Raw genomic sequence first — 17,448 nt, forward strand, 5'->3', positions numbered from 1 at the left:
TCTATGTCTTCAAGCAATATGAAACCATTTAAAAAGACCATTATCTGCAAAGCGGTATATCTTAGATTCCATTCCAGTGAAAAGACTCCAACATGTTTCTGCAAGCCTGAATGTACAGCACAACTGTACAGTAGTCAACAGATCGACATTTCTTTTCTGAAAACATGATGCAAAAAAAATAAAAAATTAATACAAAAAAGAATCAAACAGGTGTTTTTCATTCAGTTTAATATGATAAAGATTTAGGACTATGTTGATCTTCACAAGTGATTCAAATTATCGTCCAGAAAACAACTGTACTGTGCTTACTGTTAAATGTAGTGGTCAATATAAATGAGTACACCACCACGGATAAGTTTGCTTCTGAATTTCTTAGAGAACACAAGGACACATTTACAGTATGCTGATTAACTGACCTGAAGTTTTGCTGAGCTAGACTTTCAGTTGTGTTTTATTCATTTTTGCAAAAGCATTTTAACATTTAATTTCCCTCATGGGATGGATGCTGTTTATTTATCCATCGATTCTATCTAAATAATTTGTTGTGTTTTGACAAACATTTGTAATTGACAAATAAACACAGTTTTGCTTGTTAATAACATTGAGTTAGCTGACGTATGCCTCCCTAATTCATAGTACACACTAAAATATGTTAGTGTACTGAAGGGTCTGCGATTTGTAAGGGGTTAAGAGGGCATGTTTGTTTAATATATGGGAGTTTGTTTAATATAATTTCCTGTATTTTGTTTACTGCCTTTAATTCACCTGTTTAAATAGGCACTAGTTTGTTTTGCGGCAGTTTACTGTGATTGTGTTTCCCGTATGTCTCGCGAGAGTGTACAGTGCACAGAATGTTACTGCGCGCGCGGCGAGTTAAACTTTTGAGAGACATTTTACGAATACGGAGCAGTTGAGTGAGACGACACGGATAAAGTTTAAGTGAGGAGTTGGTCGGCGAGACCACGGCGAGTGTGTGACCGCAATCAGGAGACTGTGAACACGCTTCGAGAGGAGAAAGCGCGTTCTCAGCACGGCAGCCGGTCGAGACATCGAGCGTGAGTTGGCAAGCTAGGCTGGCTCACTCGACGGAGAAGAGAGGACACCCGAAGCCATTAGCGGTGTGTCGCAGTCAACAGCGGTGGACTGTGAGCATTAACTGGACTGGGCAGCGTCTTCCGGATCCACCGTCATCGCGGCAGCCACCCACCCTCGCCATTTGGACTCCTCCCGACCATTCGACAAGCAGGTGCACTCGCTCACTCGCCAGCGGAGGAGCAGTTTCTCCTCCTCAATATAAGTAACCGCGGCAACGTTGGCCAGAACATTTAGTAATATTAATTTGGGCGCCCAACTAAATTTATGTTGCTATATTTGGGTATATAAAGTGAAGATTATTCAATTATTTGGTTGTAATAAATTGTGTTAAGTGTTGAATCTGGTTTCCTCTTGCTCTCTCTACACCACAGTTGGATTGAGTTAATTCGGTTTGAGTAATTTGGGAGATTCAAGTAAGTAGTAAAGGCATCCGCAACACCCCTAAGGTGAAACACATACAGTCCTCTAAGCTCCGGCACAAAATCTGGCCCTTCGAGCCGGATTCGATCAGACTTAAGGATGTCTAGAGAGAGCGAAAGGTCTCCAGCAAAAAGTCTTATTTACCCTGCTGAAGTGAAGACACGTGCTGTTAGAGAGCGTAGAAAGCCCTTGAGACTAGATGACTATGTCATTAGTACACCAGACAGCAATCGGCATGTGCTAAACACACCAGCTGACCAGACAGTAGTGGACTTTAATACCACACCGACTGTAGACACACCCCAGTTAGTAGAGGGTGCTACAGCCTCACCGCAGGCAGATACGACTACTAATGCAAAATTAGCTGACGCTTCCCTGCTGCCTGAAGAGGATGGGCAACAAAAGATGGCAGGCCAGACTAGTAACCTCAGACTAACCTCTACTGATCCTTTGCCACTGAATACTGCCAACCAAAGTAGGTCTAGGACGGAAGAAAGGGAGGAGAGTGACTCAGAAGACACCGATTCAGAATCCAGCCAATCATCCAACCCATCTCACTGTGTAAAGCCACACAAAGGGGAAGATTTCAATCACTTCCAACCAGGCGAGTTCTTCCAAGACACCCACAAAAATGGTAGGCCCCCCAGCAGACGTTCCTGCTCATCCCAACGAAGCCGTGGCAGCCATCACTCAAGCAAATCAAGTATTCGAAGCACAGGCTCGGAATTCCTAGCCCAACTCCTGCAACAACAACGGGCAGACGCACTCATAAGAGAGGAGCGATTCAGGCAGGATGCACTCGATCGAGAAAGGAGAGCTGCGGAAGCATTGGAGAGGGAGCGCGATCGAGCAGCAGCCCAAACCTTGGAGAACACTCGGCTCGCAGCCGCACAACTACAATTTGCTTCTACCTCCAGGCAAACGTCAAGAGCATCCAGCAGGGATAACTCACCCACGCGCTGCCAGCATAGAAGAGAGGAGTTGCCTGTGAGGACTCACAGACCCCTAACAAAGGTCCAGGTTGACTCAGAAGACCTAGAAAGCCGACTGGTTCACCTGCGAGAAGCGTGTCAGGCATCAAGTCACGGTGCCATCCCCTCCTCACCACCAGTAGATCCTCATCAGACCTCTGGCCAGCTCAATCCCCCAGTGGCCCTCAGTTATGACCCACTCCCACAACGCCCTCCAGGGAGCGCCATCCCATTCTTTAAAGATGATTCTAGAAGCCAGTATCACGACATGAGAATGTGCCTTGAGTTCCTCTTGGGTGGCGCCAACCACAGTGAGCAGCAGAAGTTCCTTGAGCTGTCCATGCACTGCAAGTTACCAGCAGCAAAGCTCATTTGCACAGCCAATGCCTACTCCCCCACTCCCTACACTTCCTCCATTCAGGCTCTAGACGAGCGTTGGGGACGCCCGTGGGACCACATATTGGATGAGCTCTATGAGCTGGGAGAAATGGCAGACATTAAGGATGACCAGGCCCTGGACGCATACTCCCTGAAGATACAGGCTCTGGTGAGCATGCTGAAGTTCCAGGGAGCCGCTGGTCATAGAGAACTAAATGCAGGCTCCAATGTTGAACGCTTTGTGAGGAAGATTCCAAAGGAGAGGGAAGAAAGGTTCCGGCGGGAACATGAACGTCTCTACCCCAACCAACCACTCTCTAACCTAGTAGAGTTCTCTGACTTCCTGAAATCTGAGATGAGGCACATCCGCCTCCCCAAGCGTGAAGGTGAGAAGTGCAGTGGACGAGACTAGTCTGACCGAAACTCAAGCAAAAGGGGACGATCCACCCACGTACTAACGACCATCGCTGAAACCCCAGTTAAGGTGCAACAAGAGCCCTTGAAAGCAAAACAGGGTGGCTCCTCAAAGAAAGGAGGGAAGAAACCTCCTCCCCAGTGTCAGTGCTGTACCGAGACCCACTGGCTAGACAACTGTCCCGTATTCAAGGAGAAGACTACGGAGGAGAAGAAACAGTGGATATTAGACAATAAACGGTGCTGGAAGTGCGCCCGTGAACACCTTGCGAAGGACTGCACCCTGAAGGGACCCTGCAGACGGACCGGATGTGGAAAGACCCACCTCACAGCCCTCCACGACCTCAACATCAGAGAGGTCAAAGCTAACCCTGACGTCGTGGAAGCCCAAAGTGAGCCACCAGAAGGGATCCGCACCTACTATGTGGGCCCCACCAGGGGTTGCAATCCCCGCGTGCTGTTGAAAATGGTGCCAGTGGTCATTCGACACCGTGACAAGACCCTGGAGACCTACGCGATTATTGATGATGGCTCAGAGCGCACTCTGCTAATGCATGAGGCTGCCATCGCGTTAGGACTCAGGGGCCACACAGAGGAGATGGGTCTCCTCACCGTCCAACCAGGGCACACAACCATTAGTGGAGAGAGTGTGGCCCTTACCATCTCACCGGTCGGACGACCGAAGGATGCCTACAAAGTGAGTCACGTGTTTACTGCAGCCCAGTTGTGCCTCTCCCAGTACGGCTACCCCATGGAGGTCCTAATGAAGAGGTACCCTCATCTCTGTAACCTGGGGATTGACTCTACAAAAGAGGTGAAGCCCACCCTCCTGCTCGGCTCTGATAACGTGCATCTCACATTACCCAAGCACATCATTAAGGGTCCACCTGGATGTCCAGTTGCTCTGCAGACCCCCTTGGGTTGGACACTCCAGGGTCCCATCAGCCTGAAAAATAGGAAGACCCGTCAGACCCACTGCCTCTACATAGGAGCCAGACATGAAGACGGGGCACTGCTGGAGAACGTCCAGAAATTGTGGCAGATGGACGTCACTCCATACAAGAATGAGAAAATGCACACTCGCTCCAAGGAAGACAAGAGCGCTATGGATCTTCTCCAATCGAAAACCAAGCGTGTTTGTGTGCGTGGTGTCCTTAGATTTGCTACGCCGCTCTTGAGAAGAGAGCCCATGCCAATCTTCAAGGTTCCTCCCAGCATAGTAATGCCGTGCCTGCTTAGCACCGAACGAAGACTAAAAAGGGACCCTGACACAGCTACCGCCTATGCTGAGGAGATGCACCAGCTCATTGAGTCGGGACTGGTCAGAAAGTTGGAACCTGCTGAGGCAGAAAGGAGTGCTGAGTCATGGTACCTTCCCCACCACAATGTTGAACACAATGGAAAGAACAGAGTGGTTTTCAACTGCAGCTTCCAAGTACGCCAGCAAAACCTGAATCTCCACCTCCTGCCCGGCCCTAGTCTAACCCCTCCTCTCCTTGGCGTCATGGTGCGCTTCCGAAGGCACAAGACCGCAGTCAGTGGTGACATAAAGCGTATGTTTCACCAGGTCTGTCTGCTCGACGAAGACAAACCACTCATGAGGTTCCTGTGGAGAACAAACCCAGACGACTCAGAACCGTCCATCTATCAATGGGAGGTGCTGCCCTTCGGGACAACCTGTAGCCCATGTTGCGCCACCTATGCCCTGCAGCGTCACGTCGACAGCAGCACCGCACCCCCTGGGGTCTCAGATGTTGTCCACCACAGCTTTTATGTGGATAACTGCCTCCATAGCGTGGAGACTGCAGAAGAGGCCCGCCAGCTGGTGCATGAACTGCGCACCTTCCTGGCCACTGCTGGCTTTGATGTCCGCCAGTGGGCCAGTAATGACCCTGAGGTCATCCGAGACCTCCCAGAAGAAGCGAAGTCCGACAGTAGTGAGACATGGGTGTCTCAGTCCAGTGACAATGCCCAAGAGATGACGCTGGGTCTCCTATGGCGCTTCAAATCCGACACCCTGTGCTACCGACTCAAGAAGATCGAACCTCGTCATTACGTCACCATGAGGTCAATCTATAGTACACTGGCAAGTCAATATGACCCGTTAGGTCACATCAACCCCTACACAACCCGTGCCAAGATTCTGGTCAGAGAGCTTTGGACAGAGAAGAGGGGATGGGATGACCCCCTACCTGAACCGCTTGGGGCGAAGTGGAAGGAATGGGCGGAAGAGCTCCCCACCCTCCAACGGATTGAGTTTACCAGGAGCTACTTTCCACAGAGTGTGAGTCTGACCAGCAGCAAGATCTCCCTCCACGTGTTCTGTGATGCATCCGAGATGGCATACGGTGCCGTGGCATATCTGCGCGTGGAAGAGCCTGATGGTACAGTTCACGTCTCCTTCATTCTCGCGCGCTCAAGAGTTGCGCCCAAAAGGCAACAATCAATCCCCAGACTGGAGCTCTGCGCTGCTCTAAGTGGAGCTCAGGTGGGAAAATTGCTAAAGGACGAGCTTCACCTGCCACTGTATGAGGTTTGGATGTGGTCCGATTCCACAACCGTCATCCACTGGATTCAGTCGACCTCATGTAAATACAAAGTCTTTGTAGGGACTCGCGTGACTGAGATCCAAGAACTTGTGGGCACCAGCTGCTGGCGTTATGTAGGAACCGATGTGAACCCGGCGGACCTCATCACCAGAGGTGCAACTCTCGAGCAATTGGCCTGTCCCAACATCTTCCACCAAGGACCGGATTTCCTCCGAGAGCCAGAAAGCGAGTGGCCTCCTTCCCCAAATCCGGATACCGCAGAGGTCGAGGCGGAATTAAAGAAATCCATCTTCTGTGGTCTCACCGGACTCCAAGACACTCCAACCGATGGTCCAAAGGTTGAGGACTGCCATACCTTAGAGGAGCTCCAAGAACGCACCTTCCACCATAGGAACCCAGACATGGGAGACGCAACCCCACTCAGCGCGGACGACTACGCCGCCGCCGAGATTATGTTGCTGCAGAGGGTGCAACGGGAAGTTTTCTCGATAGAGATGGCATGCCTCGAACGCAAAGTAGAGCTCCCACGAGATAGTAAGCTGAGACTACTGGCCCCTGAGCTAGACAATGACGGCGTTATACGTGTCGGAGGCCGTCTGCGACGGGCTCAGGGCCTCACAGAGGACAGTAAACACCCCATCCTACTCCCTTCGAAACATCCAGTGACCCACCTGGTGATCCGCCACTATGACACCAAGCTGTTTCATCCTGGAGCAGAGCGGCTCTTTGCTGAGATCAGGAGGAGGTTTTGGATTCTTCGTGGCCGGGAGGCTGTGCGACGATACCAACGGTCATGTACAGGCTGCCAGAAGCTGAGAGCTCAGCCTATCATGCCACGGATGGCTGACCTTCCACCGTGCCGCCTCCGCCTCCATGAAGCGCCCTTCTACAACACGGGCATGGACTGTTTCGGGCCATTTTCCGTCAGAGCGGAAGTTGGGAGAGGAACTGCTAAAAGATGGGGAATCGTTTTCAAATGCCTCACCACGAGAGCTGTCCATCTCGAGGTGTTAGCTGAAATGACAGCAGACAGTTTCCTCCAGTCGTTTCGTCGATTCACTGGAAGGAGAGGGCGACCCCATACCCTCTAGTCTGATCACGGAACGAATTTCCGTGGAGGAGAAGCTGAGCTCCTCAAGAGCTACAACCAGATGAGTGAGGAGTTGAAGAAGGAGTTGGCCAGCCAGCAGGTCAATTTCTGTTACAACCCTCCAAATGCACCCCACTTTGGTGGAGCGTGGGAGAGAGAAGTTAGGTCCGTAAAGTCTGCCCTCAACGCTGTGCTCGGAGCTCAGGTTCCCAAATCAGAAGTCTTCAACACCGTGCTGGTAGAAATCGAAGCAATACTGAACTCCAAGCCACTGGGGTACGTCAGCAGCGATGTGGCCGATCTCGACCCCATAACCCCAAACAGCCTTCTGATGGGGCGGCGAGACGCAGCCCTCCCCCTTGCGGTCTATGCATCCACTGAGATCATCGGCAGGAGACAATGGAGGTATAGTCAGGCCTTAGCCGACCAATTTTGGAAGAGGTTCACTACGGAGTATCTCCCATCACTGCAAGGCCGTCGCAAGTGGCTCAAGGAAAGAGGCAACCTAGAACCAGGAACCCCGGTCATGCTCGTGGATCAGGCACTCCCCCGTGCTCGCTGGCTCATCGGACGGGTGAAGAAAGTAATGAAAGGCGACGACGGGAGAGTACGCTCAGCGGTCGTAGACATTGGAGGAAGAACTTACCACAGACCAGTGGCACGTCTCATCCAGCTACCCCATTACTCTGACTCTGACGCGCCTGACTTGACTGACTGACAACTCGACTGCAGACCCTCATTTAGGAGTTGCTGATTTGCGCCGCAAATCAGGGGGCGGCTGTACTGAAGGGTCTGCGATTTGTAAGGGGTTAAGAGGGCATGTTTGTTTAATATATGGGAGTTTGTTTAATATAATTTCCTGTATTTTGTTTACTGCCTTTAATTCACCTGTTTAAATAGGCACTAGTTTGTTTTGCGGCAGTTTACTGTGATTGTGTTTCCCGTATGTCTCGCGAGAGTGTACAGTGCACAGAATGTTACTGCGCGCGCGGCGAGTTAAACTTTTGAGAGACATTTTACGAATACGGAGCAGTTGAGTGAGACGACACGGATAAAGTTTAAGTGAGGAGTTGGTCGGCGAGACCACGGCGAGTGTGTGACCGCAATCAGGAGACTGTGAACACGCTTCGAGAGGAGAAAGCGCGTTCTCAGCACGGCAGCCGGTCGAGACATCGAGCGTGAGTTGGCAAGCTAGGCTGGCTCACTCGACGGAGAAGAGAGGACACCCGAAGCCATTAGCGGTGTGTCGCAGTCAACAGCGGTGGACTGTGAGCATTAACTGGACTGGGCAGCGTCTTCCGGATCCACCGTCATCGCGGCAGCCACCCACCCTCGCCATTTGGACTCCTCCCGACCATTCGACAAGCAGGTGCACTCGCTCACTCGCCAGCGGAGGAGCAGTTTCTCCTCCTCAATATAAGTAACCGCGGCAACGTTGGCCAGAACATTTAGTAATATTAATTTGGGCGCCCAACTAAATTTATGTTGCTATATTTGGGTATATAAAGTGAAGATTATTCAATTATTTGGTTGTAATAAATTGTGTTAAGTGTTGAATCTGGTTTCCTCTTGCTCTCTCTACACCACAGTTGGATTGAGTTAATTCGGTTTGAGTAATTTGGGAGATTCAAGTAAGTAGTAAAGGCATCCGCAACACCCCTAAGGTGAAACACATACAGTCCTCTAAGCTCCGGCACAAAATCTGGCCCTTCGAGCCGGATTCGATCAGACTTAAGGATGTCTAGAGAGAGCGAAAGGTCTCCAGCAAAAAGTCTTATTTACCCTGCTGAAGTGAAGACACGTGCTGTTAGAGAGCGTAGAAAGCCCTTGAGACTAGATGACTATGTCATTAGTACACCAGACAGCAATCGGCATGTGCTAAACACACCAGCTGACCAGACAGTAGTGGACTTTAATACCACACCGACTGTAGACACACCCCAGTTAGTAGAGGGTGCTACAGCCTCACCGCAGGCAGATACGACTACTAATGCAAAATTAGCTGACGCTTCCCTGCTGCCTGAAGAGGATGGGCAACAAAAGATGGCAGGCCAGACTAGTAACCTCAGACTAACCTCTACTGATCCTTTGCCACTGAATACTGCCAACCAAAGTAGGTCTAGGACGGAAGAAAGGGAGGAGAGTGACTCAGAAGACACCGATTCAGAATCCAGCCAATCATCCAACCCATCTCACTGTGTAAAGCCACACAAAGGGGAAGATTTCAATCACTTCCAACCAGGCGAGTTCTTCCAAGACACCCACAAAAATGGTAGGCCCCCCAGCAGACGTTCCTGCTCATCCCAACGAAGCCGTGGCAGCCATCACTCAAGCAAATCAAGTATTCGAAGCACAGGCTCGGAATTCCTAGCCCAACTCCTGCAACAACAACGGGCAGACGCACTCATAAGAGAGGAGCGATTCAGGCAGGATGCACTCGATCGAGAAAGGAGAGCTGCGGAAGCATTGGAGAGGGAGCGCGATCGAGCAGCAGCCCAAACCTTGGAGAACACTCGGCTCGCAGCCGCACAACTACAATTTGCTTCTACCTCCAGGCAAACGTCAAGAGCATCCAGCAGGGATAACTCACCCACGCGCTGCCAGCATAGAAGAGAGGAGTTGCCTGTGAGGACTCACAGACCCCTAACAAAGGTCCAGGTTGACTCAGAAGACCTAGAAAGCCGACTGGTTCACCTGCGAGAAGCGTGTCAGGCATCAAGTCACGGTGCCATCCCCTCCTCACCACCAGTAGATCCTCATCAGACCTCTGGCCAGCTCAATCCCCCAGTGGCCCTCAGTTATGACCCACTCCCACAACGCCCTCCAGGGAGCGCCATCCCATTCTTTAAAGATGATTCTAGAAGCCAGTATCACGACATGAGAATGTGCCTTGAGTTCCTCTTGGGTGGCGCCAACCACAGTGAGCAGCAGAAGTTCCTTGAGCTGTCCATGCACTGCAAGTTACCAGCAGCAAAGCTCATTTGCACAGCCAATGCCTACTCCCCCACTCCCTACACTTCCTCCATTCAGGCTCTAGACGAGCGTTGGGGACGCCCGTGGGACCACATATTGGATGAGCTCTATGAGCTGGGAGAAATGGCAGACATTAAGGATGACCAGGCCCTGGACGCATACTCCCTGAAGATACAGGCTCTGGTGAGCATGCTGAAGTTCCAGGGAGCCGCTGGTCATAGAGAACTAAATGCAGGCTCCAATGTTGAACGCTTTGTGAGGAAGATTCCAAAGGAGAGGGAAGAAAGGTTCCGGCGGGAACATGAACGTCTCTACCCCAACCAACCACTCTCTAACCTAGTAGAGTTCTCTGACTTCCTGAAATCTGAGATGAGGCACATCCGCCTCCCCAAGCGTGAAGGTGAGAAGTGCAGTGGACGAGACAAGTCTGACCGAAACTCAAGCAAAAGGGGACGATCCACCCACGTACTAACGACCATCGCTGAAACCCCAGTTAAGGTGCAACAAGAGCCCTTGAAAGCAAAACAGGGTGGCTCCTCAAAGAAAGGAGGGAAGAAACCTCCTCCCCAGTGTCAGTGCTGTACCGAGACCCACTGGCTAGACAACTGTCCCGTATTCAAGGAGAAGACTACGGAGGAGAAGAAACAGTGGATATTAGACAATAAACGGTGCTGGAAGTGCGCCCGTGAACACCTTGCGAAGGACTGCACCCTGAAGGGACCCTGCAGACGGACCGGATGTGGAAAGACCCACCTCACAGCCCTCCACGACCTCAACATCAGAGAGGTCAAAGCTAACCCTGACGTCGTGGAAGCCCAAAGTGAGCCACCAGAAGGGATCCGCACCTACTATGTGGGCCCCACCAGGGGTTGCAATCCCCGCGTGCTGTTGAAAATGGTGCCAGTGGTCATTCGACACCGTGACAAGACCCTGGAGACCTACGCGATTATTGATGATGGCTCAGAGCGCACTCTGCTAATGCATGAGGCTGCCATCGCGTTAGGACTCAGGGGCCACACAGAGGAGATGGGTCTCCTCACCGTCCAACCAGGGCACACAACCATTAGTGGAGAGAGTGTGGCCCTTACCATCTCACCGGTCGGACGACCGAAGGATGCCTACAAAGTGAGTCACGTGTTTACTGCAGCCCAGTTGTGCCTCTCCCAGTACGGCTACCCCATGGAGGTCCTAATGAAGAGGTACCCTCATCTCTGTAACCTGGGGATTGACTCTACAAAAGAGGTGAAGCCCACCCTCCTGCTCGGCTCTGATAACGTGCATCTCACATTACCCAAGCACATCATTAAGGGTCCACCTGGATGTCCAGTTGCTCTGCAGACCCCCTTGGGTTGGACACTCCAGGGTCCCATCAGCCTGAAAAATAGGAAGACCCGTCAGACCCACTGCCTCTACATAGGAGCCAGACATGAAGACGGGGCACTGCTGGAGAACGTCCAGAAATTGTGGCAGATGGACGTCACTCCATACAAGAATGAGAAAATGCACACTCGCTCCAAGGAAGACAAGAGCGCTATGGATCTTCTCCAATCGAAAACCAAGCGTGTTTGTGTGCGTGGTGTCCTTAGATTTGCTACGCCGCTCTTGAGAAGAGAGCCCATGCCAATCTTCAAGGTTCCTCCCAGCATAGTAATGCCGTGCCTGCTTAGCACCGAACGAAGACTAAAAAGGGACCCTGACACAGCTACCGCCTATGCTGAGGAGATGCACCAGCTCATTGAGTCGGGACTGGTCAGAAAGTTGGAACCTGCTGAGGCAGAAAGGAGTGCTGAGTCATGGTACCTTCCCCACCACAATGTTGAACACAATGGAAAGAACAGAGTGGTTTTCAACTGCAGCTTCCAAGTACGCCAGCAAAACCTGAATCTCCACCTCCTGCCCGGCCCTAGTCTAACCCCTCCTCTCCTTGGCGTCATGGTGCGCTTCCGAAGGCACAAGACCGCAGTCAGTGGTGACATAAAGCGTATGTTTCACCAGGTCTGTCTGCTCGACGAAGACAAACCACTCATGAGGTTCCTGTGGAGAACAAACCCAGACGACTCAGAACCGTCCATCTATCAATGGGAGGTGCTGCCCTTCGGGACAACCTGTAGCCCATGTTGCGCCACCTATGCCCTGCAGCGTCACGTCGACAGCAGCACCGCACCCCCTGGGGTCTCAGATGTTGTCCACCACAGCTTTTATGTGGATAACTGCCTCCATAGCGTGGAGACTGCAGAAGAGGCCCGCCAGCTGGTGCATGAACTGCGCACCTTCCTGGCCACTGCTGGCTTTGATGTCCGCCAGTGGGCCAGTAATGACCCTGAGGTCATCCGAGACCTCCCAGAAGAAGCGAAGTCCGACAGTAGTGAGACATGGGTGTCTCAGTCCAGTGACAATGCCCAAGAGATGACGCTGGGTCTCCTATGGCGCTTCAAATCCGACACCCTGTGCTACCGACTCAAGAAGATCGAACCTCGTCATTACGTCACCATGAGGTCAATCTATAGTACACTGGCAAGTCAATATGACCCGTTAGGTCACATCAACCCCTACACAACCCGTGCCAAGATTCTGGTCAGAGAGCTTTGGACAGAGAAGAGGGGATGGGATGACCCCCTACCTGAACCGCTTGGGGCGAAGTGGAAGGAATGGGCGGAAGAGCTCCCCACCCTCCAACGGATTGAGTTTACCAGGAGCTACTTTCCACAGAGTGTGAGTCTGACCAGCAGCAAGATCTCCCTCCACGTGTTCTGTGATGCATCCGAGATGGCATACGGTGCCGTGGCATATCTGCGCGTGGAAGAGCCTGATGGTACAGTTCACGTCTCCTTCATTCTCGCGCGCTCAAGAGTTGCGCCCAAAAGGCAACAATCAATCCCCAGACTGGAGCTCTGCGCTGCTCTAAGTGGAGCTCAGGTGGGAAAATTGCTAAAGGACGAGCTTCACCTGCCACTGTATGAGGTTTGGATGTGGTCCGATTCCACAACCGTCATCCACTGGATTCAGTCGACCTCATGTAAATACAAAGTCTTTGTAGGGACTCGCGTGACTGAGATCCAAGAACTTGTGGGCACCAGCTGCTGGCGTTATGTAGGAACCGATGTGAACCCGGCGGACCTCATCACCAGAGGTGCAACTCTCGAGCAATTGGCCTGTCCCAACATCTTCCACCAAGGACCGGATTTCCTCCGAGAGCCAGAAAGCGAGTGGCCTCCTTCCCCAAATCCGGATACCGCAGAGGTCGAGGCGGAATTAAAGAAATCCATCTTCTGTGGTCTCACCGGACTCCAAGACACTCCAACCGATGGTCCAAAGGTTGAGGACTGCCATACCTTAGAGGAGCTCCAAGAACGCACCTTCCACCATAGGAACCCAGACATGGGAGACGCAACCCCACTCAGCGCGGACGACTACGCCGCCGCCGAGATTATGTTGCTGCAGAGGGTGCAACGGGAAGTTTTCTCGATAGAGATGGCATGCCTCGAACGCAAAGTAGAGCTCCCACGAGATAGTAAGCTGAGACTACTGGCCCCTGAGCTAGACAATGACGGCGTTATACGTGTCGGAGGCCGTCTGCGACGGGCTCAGGGCCTCACAGAGGACAGTAAACACCCCATCCTACTCCCTTCGAAACATCCAGTGACCCACCTGGTGATCCGCCACTATGACACCAAGCTGTTTCATCCTGGAGCAGAGCGGCTCTTTGCTGAGATCAGGAGGAGGTTTTGGATTCTTCGTGGCCGGGAGGCTGTGCGACGATACCAACGGTCATGTACAGGCTGCCAGAAGCTGAGAGCTCAGCCTATCATGCCACGGATGGCTGACCTTCCACCGTGCCGCCTCCGCCTCCATGAAGCGCCCTTCTACAACACGGGCATGGACTGTTTCGGGCCATTTTCCGTCAGAGCGGAAGTTGGGAGAGGAACTGCTAAAAGATGGGGAATCGTTTTCAAATGCCTCACCACGAGAGCTGTCCATCTCGAGGTGTTAGCTGAAATGACAGCAGACAGTTTCCTCCAGTCGTTTCGTCGATTCACTGGAAGGAGAGGGCGACCCCATACCCTCTAGTCTGATCACGGAACGAATTTCCGTGGAGGAGAAGCTGAGCTCCTCAAGAGCTACAACCAGATGAGTGAGGAGTTGAAGAAGGAGTTGGCCAGCCAGCAGGTCAATTTCTGTTACAACCCTCCAAATGCACCCCACTTTGGTGGAGCGTGGGAGAGAGAAGTTAGGTCCGTAAAGTCTGCCCTCAACGCTGTGCTCGGAGCTCAGGTTCCCAAATCAGAAGTCTTCAACACCGTGCTGGTAGAAATCGAAGCAATACTGAACTCCAAGCCACTGGGGTACGTCAGCAGCGATGTGGCCGATCTCGACCCCATAACCCCAAACAGCCTTCTGATGGGGCGGCGAGACGCAGCCCTCCCCCTTGCGGTCTATGCATCCACTGAGATCATCGGCAGGAGACAATGGAGGTATAGTCAGGCCTTAGCCGACCAATTTTGGAAGAGGTTCACTACGGAGTATCTCCCATCACTGCAAGGCCGTCGCAAGTGGCTCAAGGAAAGAGGCAACCTAGAACCAGGAACCCCGGTCATGCTCGTGGATCAGGCACTCCCCCGTGCTCGCTGGCTCATCGGACGGGTGAAGAAAGTAATGAAAGGCGACGACGGGAGAGTACGCTCAGCGGTCGTAGACATTGGAGGAAGAACTTACCACAGACCAGTGGCACGTCTCATCCAGCTACCCCATTACTCTGACTCTGACGCGCCTGACTTGACTGACTGACAACTCGACTGCAGACCCTCATTTAGGAGTTGCTGATTTGCGCCGCAAATCAGGGGGCGGCTGTACTGAAGGGTCTGCGATTTGTAAGGGGTTAAGAGGGCATGTTTGTTTAATATATGGGAGTTTGTTTAATATAATTTCCTGTATTTTGTTTACTGCCTTTAATTCACCTGTTTAAATAGGCACTAGTTTGTTTTGCGGCAGTTTACTGTGATTGTGTTTCCCGTATGTCTCGCGAGAGTGTACAGTGCACAGAATGTTACTGCGCGCGCGGCGAGTTAAACTTTTGAGAGACATTTTACGAATACGGAGCAGTTGAGTGAGACGACACGGATAAAGTTTAAGTGAGGAGTTGGTCGGCGAGACCACGGCGAGTGTGTGACCGCAATCAGGAGACTGTGAACACGCTTCGAGAGGAGAAAGCGCGTTCTCAGCACGGCAGCCGGTCGAGACATCGAGCGTGAGTTGGCAAGCTAGGCTGGCTCACTCGACGGAGAAGAGAGGACACCCGAAGCCATTAGCGGTGTGTCGCAGTCAACAGCGGTGGACTGTGAGCATTAACTGGACTGGGCAGCGTCTTCCGGATCCACCGTCATCGCGGCAGCCACCCACCCTCGCCATTTGGACTCCTCCCGACCATTCGACAAGCAGGTGCACTCGCTCACTCGCCAGCGGAGGAGCAGTTTCTCCTCCTCAATATAAGTAACCGCGGCAACGTTGGCCAGAACATTTAGTAATATTAATTTGGGCGCCCAACTAAATTTATGTTGCTATATTTGGGTATATAAAGTGAAGATTATTCAATTATTTGGTTGTAATAAATTGTGTTAAGTGTTGAATCTGGTTTCCTCTTGCTCTCTCTACACCACAGTTGGATTGAGTTAATTCGGTTTGAGTAATTTGGGAGATTCAAGTAAGTAGTAAAGGCATCCGCAACACCCCTAAGGTGAAACACATACAGTCCTCTAAGCTCCGGCACAGTTAGCATTCCACAAATGACATCTTGAATTTTACAAAGTTACATCAAACTAGGGCTGGCAGTCAATATCGAGATAAATTGAGCAATTTTACCTTGATAACGATAAATGCACAATAAATTACCCCGGTGGACCAAAATCAAAATAAATGCAGGAGATGCATATTAACTCCTTTTTTTATTGATCAACTGGTACACATTACTTTCAATGAAAAATAAAAGTACAAAAATCATTTGTATAATTCCAAATAGCTTGCTTTGCATGACTGGAACAATATCACAAAGAACAGGAGAAAAAGGGTACCTCTCGCAAAATCTTTTTCTCCAAACAGATTGCGCCAAGATGCTGTAATACTTGACATGTCTAAGGTCCCGTCCCGATGTTGTCCATATTGGGAAGTACGGTTTGCGAAAAATATTTTTGTACCTCTTGCCGGCTACTTTAAATCCCGTGCGTTCCACTGTAGCCAGAGCAGCTATAGCTTTAGAGCTATGTGCTAGGCTATCGCGTCAACCTCTTAGACGTTCTCTCGTATGGTGTCGCCTCCGTTATGGGCTGTTGTCACTTGTCCAACCTTGCTTCTCACTTTGAACTTTTAGCACAAGCTCCAAGTCAACAGTATGGTTGTGTTGTGGGTGGTGAAAAAGAAAAGGTTGGACGCGCTGTTTTGGTGCTTACATGCACTTTGTAGTTCATGTTCTTTTGCTTAAACATCGTCTTTATGGAACCCAAAACATTTCCAAACGACAGATGTCGAATTTCTTTTCGGGACAAGCGCGACAGGAACAACTTCAACTAAAGTTACTTCATCTTCAGCCGTGTCAGCCGCTTCTTGATTTGAATCGCCAGCTCCGACCGCGTCGTCTGTTTTCTTTCTTGTTCAGATGGGTGGAGTCACGTGACTACACGCGCTGTAGCCGTCTGAAAGGGGCATGAACCTAGCCGCAGGCAGAAAACACTTTTCTTTCCTTTTTTTTAAACACCGAATTTACCGACATGGGCAAAATGATGTCGGTCATTGTAATAAATTTCGGTAAAGGTACATTTTCGGTTTATCGCCCAGCCCTACATCAAACACACACCATAACGGGTGTGTGCGAACTACAGCGAGCTTGCAGACACGACTGTCCCTATGTGTCAGAAATGAAATCAGGCATCAGCCACAACGTGCTTCCTTTCTTGATGGTCAGGCCAGGCATCCCAGTCGAGCTGCCATCAAAGGGAGGTTTGCATCGTAAGTATTAGTGGATGAAATTGCCATAATGTTAGGACTCAATTGCTAAGACCACGTAACCATGACACCCCACTTTATTATCCACAATGCTTCTGTTTACATCACGGATGACCCGATCACCACTACTGCGCATTTTTGGCTGCCAGGATGGCCGAGTGGTCTAAGGCGCCGCGTTCAGGAGGCCTGGGTTCGAATCTCGAATTTCCCCATTGTGGGACTAATAAAGGGAATATTATTATTATTATTATTATTATTATTAGACAGGCATATACAGACAGCGAGAAAAGCGTGAGACCAAGCAGTTTGAAGAGAAAAGCAAGGTCCCAAATAAATATATAAACAAAAGACTCATCGACTATCTAAATCTATTTTTGACAATTTTGATCACATGTAGCCTATCTCATAATGTCATTTTAATCAAAGTGACATCATTTCACATGTACAGAATGTTGAATGAAAAACACTCATTATTTGATCACTCTCTCCATTGGAAATCCTTCACCTGCTGCTGCTACTATCCTGCCCGCGTAAACAAATGCACATGGGGATTAGTCACGTGACG

General features: G+C 50.9%; 1 protein-coding gene across 11 annotated transcripts in view; it reads right to left on the reverse strand.

The window, feature by feature from the left end:
• The window catches only part of LOC148336784 (C-myc promoter-binding protein-like), a 55,888-nt gene that overhangs the window by 27,526 nt on the left and 10,914 nt on the right, over nucleotides 1-17,448 (reverse strand). The gene's annotated exons all lie outside the window — the stretch shown is intronic.

The sequence above is a fragment of the Idiotropiscis lumnitzeri genome, chromosome 5 (assembly GCF_059441095.1).
Source record: "Idiotropiscis lumnitzeri isolate Australia: NSW breed Sydney's pygmy pipehorse chromosome 5, RoL_Ilum_1.0, whole genome shotgun sequence".
Lineage (NCBI taxonomy): Eukaryota > Metazoa > Chordata > Actinopteri > Syngnathiformes > Syngnathidae > Idiotropiscis > Idiotropiscis lumnitzeri.